General features: G+C 36.6%; 1 non-coding gene across 1 annotated transcript; it reads right to left on the bottom strand.

Moving 5' to 3' along the window:
* Positions 1–360: 360 nt before the first annotated feature.
* Positions 361–467, bottom strand: LOC121243910. The gene has a single exon (XR_005936329.1). It is a non-coding gene; the product is annotated as a small nucleolar RNA R71 (small nucleolar RNA).
* Between the last annotated feature and the right edge of the window lie 7,597 nt (positions 468–8,064).

The raw sequence follows: 8,064 nt of genomic DNA, 5'->3' as shown, positions 1-8,064 counted from the left end.
TCAAAACAGGACATTAAGAGAATACTTACAGCCTATTAGAACTAGTCCCCAATCTTACATTATTCAACCTTTAAATGCAAATAATTTTAGTTTTAAACTTGGGATGATTCCCTTGATACCCCATTTTCATGGCATGGAATATGAAAATCCTTATTTGCATATTAAAGAGTTTGAAGAAGTATGCTCTACATTCATGGATTGTACATGTATCGAAGAGGTGATAAGGTTGAAATTATTTCATTTTTCCCTTAAAGATAAGGCTAAACATGGCTAAAATCTTTAAGACCTAGATCCATTGGGACTTGGCAAGAAATGCAAACGGAGTTTTTAATTTATTTTTCCCAATGCATAGAAAAAAATGCCCTTAAAAGATAGATTATGAATTTTGGCCAAAAGGATGTTGAGAAATTTTATCAATGTTGGGAAATGTTCAAAGATCTGTTAAATGCTTGTCCTCATCATGGTTTTGAACATTGGAGGGTTATTAGTTTTTTCTATGAAGGATTACAACCCAAAATGAGACAGTTTGTTGAAACCATGTGCAATGGTAAATTGTTTAACAAAGAGCCAGAAGAAGCTTTTGAGTATTTTGATTATTTAGCTGAAAATGCTCAATCATGGGATGTCTATGATTTTGGGATAGATTTGAAAATCTGAGAAGTGTTATTGGGGGTGGGAAGTACAATCTTAAGGAGGCTGATGATTTGCATGCTAGGATAGCATTGATTTCTAAGAAATTAGAGTCCATTGAATTTAAAAAGGTTAATGAAATGCATGTCATACCTCCAAATCTTGATAAATGTGGTATATGTGAGGATGAAGGGCATAGTACCAGTACATGCCCTACCATACCTGCTTTTAAGGAAATACTGCTAGATCAACCTAGTGCTCTTAATATGATTTCTAAGAATTACTCAGAGTCATTTTCTAACACTTACAATGTAGGTTGGAGAAACCACGCTAATTTTAGTTGGAGAACTGAACAACAAACCTCTTCCTCTATAGCACTAGCTCCTTATATACCTTATTCAGCACCACCAACACCAAGACCCTCACAATACCCCAACCAACCCCACCTCATTCCAAAGAAAAACCTAGAAGAATCTATACAACAGCTCATTGTTAACCTCCATCAGTTCATGCAAAGTCAAGCAACCATAAACAACCAAAACTCCCAAGCCATAAATGACATTAGAGGGACCTTCACAAAAGTGACTACCTCTATGAGTGCCCAAGAAAAAGGAAAGTTTCCAGCCCAAGCACAACCTAAACCACAAGGGCAGCAACCTCAAGGCTGTAAAAGCCATCACAACTTTGAGAAGTGGTAAGGTCAAGGACAAACATGTCCATAGTACTGGCAGCTCAGGTAAGGAGTCCAACTTTAAGCTAGATAAGGGTGAGTCAAGTACTATAAATGCTGAAACTCCTGTTTCTACCATGCCCATGCCATTTCCTCAAAGATTGATTTCTTTGCAAAAAGAAAAACAAACTTATGAGATTTTGGAAATTTTTAAGCAAGTTGGAATAAATATCTCTCTTTTAGATGCCATCAAACAAGTCCCGGCCTATGCATAATTTTTGAAAGACTTATGCACTGTCAAACGAAAGTTAAATGTTAAAAAAAAAAAAAAAGCTTTTTTCACTAAACAAGTTAGTGCCATAATTCAGAACCATACACCACCTAAATACAATAATCCTGGTTCACCCACTATCTCTTGTATCATAGGAAATTCAATGATTGGCCAGGTTTTGTTGGATTTAGCTCAGGGGTAAATTTGTTGCCTTTTAGTGTGTATGAGCAACTGGGTTTGGGTGAGCTGAAACCCACCTCTATAATTTTACAATTGGCTGACAGATCCATAAAACTTCCTAAGGGGATTGTGGAGGATGTACTAGTGCAAGTGGATAGATTTTATTATCCAGTAGACTTTCTAGTACTGGACATGAAACTAATTGCTCAATCTAATGCTTCCTCTGCCCTAGTGATTTTAGGAAGGCCCTTCCTTGCAACCTCTAATGCCATTATAAATTGTAGAAGTAATGTTTTAAAATTAAGTTTTGGTAACATGACCTTGGAGCTGAACATTTTCAATTTGTGTAGGCAACCTCAAGAGGTGGAGGAGGTGCAAGAAGTCAACGCTTTGGAAGCCATTTTTGCTGAAAATTCTTTGTTCAATTATGATTCTAATGATTCTCTGCTTGATGACACTCACTATGTTTCCATTGTCTTTGCTACAGGAAACCCAAATGACACACAGTGGAGGCTTAAGTTTGAGCCTTTGCCTCCTATGTCAGAATCAACCAGGCCTTCAAATGAGAAGATTCCTTTCCAATTGTAATTTCATCTTAGCTTACTATTGAGCAAGAGGGTAAGCTACTTGAGGTGCTGGCACAACACAAGTCTGCCATTGGGTGGACTATTGCTGACATGAAAGGACTATTGCTAACTTGTTCTTATAGAATCTATTTAGAGGAAGAGGCTAGACCTTCTAGGGAAATGCAAAGGGGATTGAACCCTAAAATGAAGGAGGGAGTAAAAAATGAAGTCTTGAAATTGCTAGACATATGTATTATCTACCCTATAGCAGATAAGCAGTGAGTAAGCTCCATTCAAGTGGTACCAAAACAATCTGGGGTCACTTTTGTGAGAAATGAAAAGGAAGAGTTAATACCCCCAAAAATGACAACTGTTTGGAGGATGTGTATAAACTATAGAAAGCTGAATGCAGCTTCTAGGAAAGACCATTTCCCTTTATGCTTCCTTGACCCAATTTTAGAAAAGGTGGCTGGACATGAGTATTATTGTTTCTTAGATGACTACTCTGGGTACTATCAGATTGAAATTGCCCCTGAGGATCAAGAGAAGACTACTTTCATTTGTCCCTTTGGGACATTTACTTTTAAAAGAATGTCCTTTGGTTTATGCAATGCCCCAGCTATTTTTCAGAGATATATGTTAAGCATTTTCAGTGACCTAATTGATGACATAGTTGAAATTTTTATGGATGATTTCTTAGTGTTTGGAAAGACATTCGATTCTTGTTTAGCTAATTTGAAAATTGTTTTAGCCAGGTGTGATGAAAAGCAGCAGCTACTGAACTGGGAAAAGTGTCATTTTATGGTACAACAAGGAATAGTCATTGGTCATATTATGTCTCCAAGGGGTATTGAGGTTGACAAATCTAAAGTAAAATTGATTTCAAACCTACTTGTGCCTAGGAATGTGAAGGACGTTAGATATTTTTGAGGCCATGCTGGTTTTTATAGAAGATTCATTAGAAATTTTAGTTCAATCTCAAATCCTCTATGCCATCTATTAATGCATGATGTTAGTTTTGCATGGACTGAGGATTGTCAAAGGAATCTATACCCACAAATATACACTTAGTCATTAACCACCAGAATTCATTAATTGTCTCATCGAGTTAACTGATCAAAGGAATTCTGGTGGTCAACCTTGGAATCTATACCCACAAATATACACTTAGTAGTCAGCAGTACTCACTTCTTTTTTGGATATTTACTTAACTGGGTTGCTTGACAATTCAGTGCATAAACCCCTTTTTGGAACTACATGTCTGGTGAAATTAACTTCTGTATTCTTGTACCCTTTAAATCTGATGTATTGGCGAGCCTTATTTTTAGAAGGAAGGTAACAAGTGCTCGATTGGAAATTCAATTTTATTTTGGTTTGTGTGACACCTTATTTGCTAAAAGACTAGCAAAAGTTTAGTTGGGGGGGGTGATTACTGAGACATCTTGTTTAGTTTACTTGTTGAATTGGTTTGATTAAAGGTTAATTTGCATCACAAAGGGGTGAAATAACATAACATTTTGAAAAGATGGATTTTGTTTAAAGGCCACATAATAATATGTGCATTTGATTAAAATTGGGCCTTTTTATGCAAAGAGACTTTATAAAAGCCTAACTAATACAATCTGTTTTGCAGGGGGCATGGATAGTTGCGAGAGAGGAAAGGATCCCTTCGAGAGCAGATCCGTGAAAGGAGTAGAAGAATTAATTAGTGGAGAGAGAAGAGAGTGTGAGGGAGAGAAGGCACGATGGAAAAGGCCAATCGATTTGGTGAAAGTTATAGGATTTATTTTACTCTCTATTTGTTTTTGGTTGTTCATTCTTGTTAGGGTTTTTGTTAGGCCTTGCAATCATCATCTATATAATGATTCTAGGCTAGATTTGCAACTTGGGTTGCAGGTGAGGAAATTGTTCACCTCGATGCATGTTTGGTTCCTGCGATTTCTTGTTTATTTCTTTCATTGTGTTATTATCGATGGTTTGCTAAATGGTTTTGTGAGGATCTCTTGTTCTTGACCTGTTGTAGGCTCAGGGCACAACAGGACCTTGAAAAAATTGAAGATCCTTTAGACCAAGATTCTTGAAATGAAAATGGATGTTACTACGATGAGGGGTTTTCTTTCCATGGTGTTTTAATCCGAGTATGCATGTTTGTTTGTTGAAATATTAATTTTTTGAATGAGTTAATATTAGCAGATGCACCCAGAGGCCAACTTTATCGTGGGTAGAACTAACCCTAAACTTGCATCCCAAGTGTTCATTTAATTAACATTTAAACTATTGCTTTAGTCTAAAATCCAATTATCAACTATGAGTGACCTTTTTTACTATTGCTTTTCAAATTAGGCACATAGTTTTAAGGTTTTTCCTTGTTACGTAAATTTGTTGATTTAGAAGTGACTCCAACTCCTCATCATCTTGTCAATCTGAGCTACACATCCAACATTTTGTTTATAGTCATTGCACATATTCCATTTATCCATTTGTAAATTCCTATGCATAACATTACTGATTATAAACCCACTTGCCCTCTTTAAGCTACCCTGTTTTCATATATTTGCATGATTAAGTATGTTTAATCTGTTGTCCTCGAGGAAATGACCTTGGAATCTCTCCTCGTGCATTAATTCTGCTTTTATACTTGCCAACATAATTATCGCTCTGATCTCATCATCAAACTCAAGTTCTACAGAAGATAGTTGATTTGTGATTGTAATTCGTATTGAATTCATTGAAGTGTTGGGCCACAAATATACTTTCTGACATCCTCATATTGAAAAATTTCTTCATCAGGTGCACTTTGTTATTCACCGACGGCTTTTCATACATGCATGACAAAGCCGTCATGAGATTCACTGTGGGTTTCTCTTTACTAACATTGTGTGCCACTGTTTTGAACAAGTCAGCTGAACAATCCTCAGAACCTGTCGATCTAATAGGGTCCACTCAGCATCATCTATGTTCTTTGGCTTCTTGCCCAACAGTGAAAGATGTTGATGTCTTTTCACTTGAATTTTGACACTAAGGATTCTAGAAATTCATAAATCCTAACCTCTAACATACTAATCACTCAATCATTGATGATAATAGGCATGACTAAGCAAGAAAAATCAATTTTTTTCACTATATGAAAACTGGCTTCCACAAATACCGTAGGACCCAAAACTTAAACATGCGTGGCTTGAACAAAAAGACTAAATCCCTAAGTTTTATGCATATATTCTTGAAATAATACATCGATACACTTCATACTCATGTCCTAACTTGATCACCATATTCAACATATCATAGCAAATCACAACATCAAAGAATCCATTAAACAGAGATCCTCCAAACTTTGTATAGAAACATTCCTCTTTGCATATTCATCAAAATCCAACAAAAACTTTAGTTATAAAGCTTTAAAAAAAATCCAACTCAAACCATAAATCAAACCTTTATGAACAAGTGTTTATAGAAATCAAAACCATGGATTTAAGATTCTAAAGCTGAAAGGATTAGACCAATAACTTCCATGCTTAAGGGTTTCGGTTCTAACACCTTAGTGAACATGCAAATATATTTTATTAAAACTTCATATGCCATAAACCCAACCAAGAACTTGTAAAAATATCAAAGCACTACATCATAGAACCAAGATTTCAAAGACTACTCAACATATCAACACAAACTCTCAAGTCATTCAAAAACTCACTCAAAATAGCACTTCATCACCAAAATACTATCATCCATCCTTCAAAGTTCAAATAAAAATATACAACACACTTCCAATAAATCATAGACTCAAAGTATCAAAAACTTACAAGAGGTTAAAGTTAGTAAAACAAACTTACAACTTTGAAAATCCAAAGGAACAAAGCACTAACTTCCTCTCCAATACTCTCTCTCGATTTGATCTCAAGGAAGGAGGATGAAAAAAATGCAAAGTGAGGGAGAATAAGAGAGAGTGGCGTGGGATATAGAGAGGGCTAAATTGGAGTAGGTGGAAGGCCTGACAAGTGATGGGAAGTTGGCTTGTGCAAGTGGGGAAGCAATCGGCTGGAGGGTCTAGAATGCTTGCTGTCAAGTGCTAAAAATGAGGGATGTTGTTTGAGTGTTTGACTTGCCATAAAGTACACTATTTAGGCTGAACTAGGGGTATAATTTCATACCATAGAGTGGTCATTCTATGGGGGGAAGCTTGTGTGAAAAGCTAAGGAAATTGACGAGTATCTCAAGTAGAACAAAAACACCAATTCTATTGGCATCATTTAGGGTATAGTTATGGTTTCACTTAGGATTTCAAGTCCAATTGCAATTGGTTTGGTAAAATGAGTGTACTATGGTGTAAAGTAGTGGATGTCAGTGTGAGAGAATGTACTTGGTACATTAGTGGATGGCTACTTGTAGAAATGGTTAAACCAATGAGGGAAGCATAAATGTCAATTGAGTACCATTTAGGGTTTGGAAAATTTGGGCTTGGATTCATGAAGGCTAAGGCCTGGGGTAGGTTTGAACTACCTATTTCATGCGATCAACTCCGATGTTATTGCATTTAGAGGAAGATACAACAATGGTTGTCCAAATATGCTTGAGGATTTATGAAGGTCAATGAGGGTTGGGGTGAGATGACGTTGAGTTGATCCACCAGTTTCTTTTCGGTTACCCTTCAACGGTTTGGGGTTTCGGCTTCCCTTCAAGGATTTGGGATTTCATTAGGGTTTCAAACGCTCTTTGGTGGTTGGCCATAGTTGTACTTGAGTAGTTGGAATAGTGTGACTGTGTAATAAGGCATATTGTTTGCTTGGTTTTTCATTCCATCCACATTACACATTTATACTCCACTTGACAAATGTAAAGGATGCTCCGAATGGAGGGTTGTGATGGTGGCATGTGTCCAATGATATTCCTAGTGGTCCTAGGTTGATTTGGACATCTTAGATGGCGATGTAACTGTTTGGTTTAGGTGCCACGTGGCACTTTTCGGTTGACTTAATTTTCACATGAAAAATTTGAAAATTTTTATTGTACCATAAAATCATAAATATTCATACAAGTCTAATAGTGTAATCTGTTTCTCAAAATTATGCTCCTAAATGCCTCAAATTAAAAGGAAAATCAGTCTCCATTGCAGATTATAATCCGATTACGCTAACGTTGCCACAAGTTTCATACGAGTAGAGAGAGTCCCCTTGATGATTGGTGTGGTATACTTTCGTATTGGCCTTACTTGATAGACAAGTAGAGAGATTCTTCGGGCGTAACATGTGTGGTATCTTCGAGTTGGTTGACCGGGTAGCGAGATTTACCTGGTTGATCATGTGTGTTCAGTGTGTGTGTGTGTGATTGGGTTGAGTGATTACCTGTGTTTGATGATTCGAAATTTGTGAATCTGCTCGCACGTGGCCGGATTGAGTCATTACCCAAGTTGAATGATGTAGTGGTTCCTTGGATATGTATGTGATGGGATATGATGAGTTTCACGTGATTCCTAACAGTTTTGTCATAGCTAATTTAATCTACCTATGGTTTCGTCTATCAGAATCATAGATATTGATGCAAACATAACCCTAGAGGAGGTTCCTGAGGAAGAAAGACTAACCCCGCCCTAGTGGTAGAAACTGAGGCCTCTCACTTTTAGTAGTTGTTGTATTTTTTTAGAGATGCATTATTTAATTAGGTGACAAATCATGTTCAGTTTGTCATACCGTGACATAAGTAATGAACACATGGTATAGTATAATATTATTTGGGAAGTGACTGTGACATAT

This window comes from Juglans microcarpa x Juglans regia, chromosome 1D (assembly GCF_004785595.1).
Source record: "Juglans microcarpa x Juglans regia isolate MS1-56 chromosome 1D, Jm3101_v1.0, whole genome shotgun sequence".
Taxonomy (NCBI): domain Eukaryota; kingdom Viridiplantae; phylum Streptophyta; class Magnoliopsida; order Fagales; family Juglandaceae; genus Juglans; species Juglans microcarpa x Juglans regia.
Note: the sequence above shows the minus strand (reverse complement) of the source record. Positions and strands in the feature narration are given on the sequence as shown.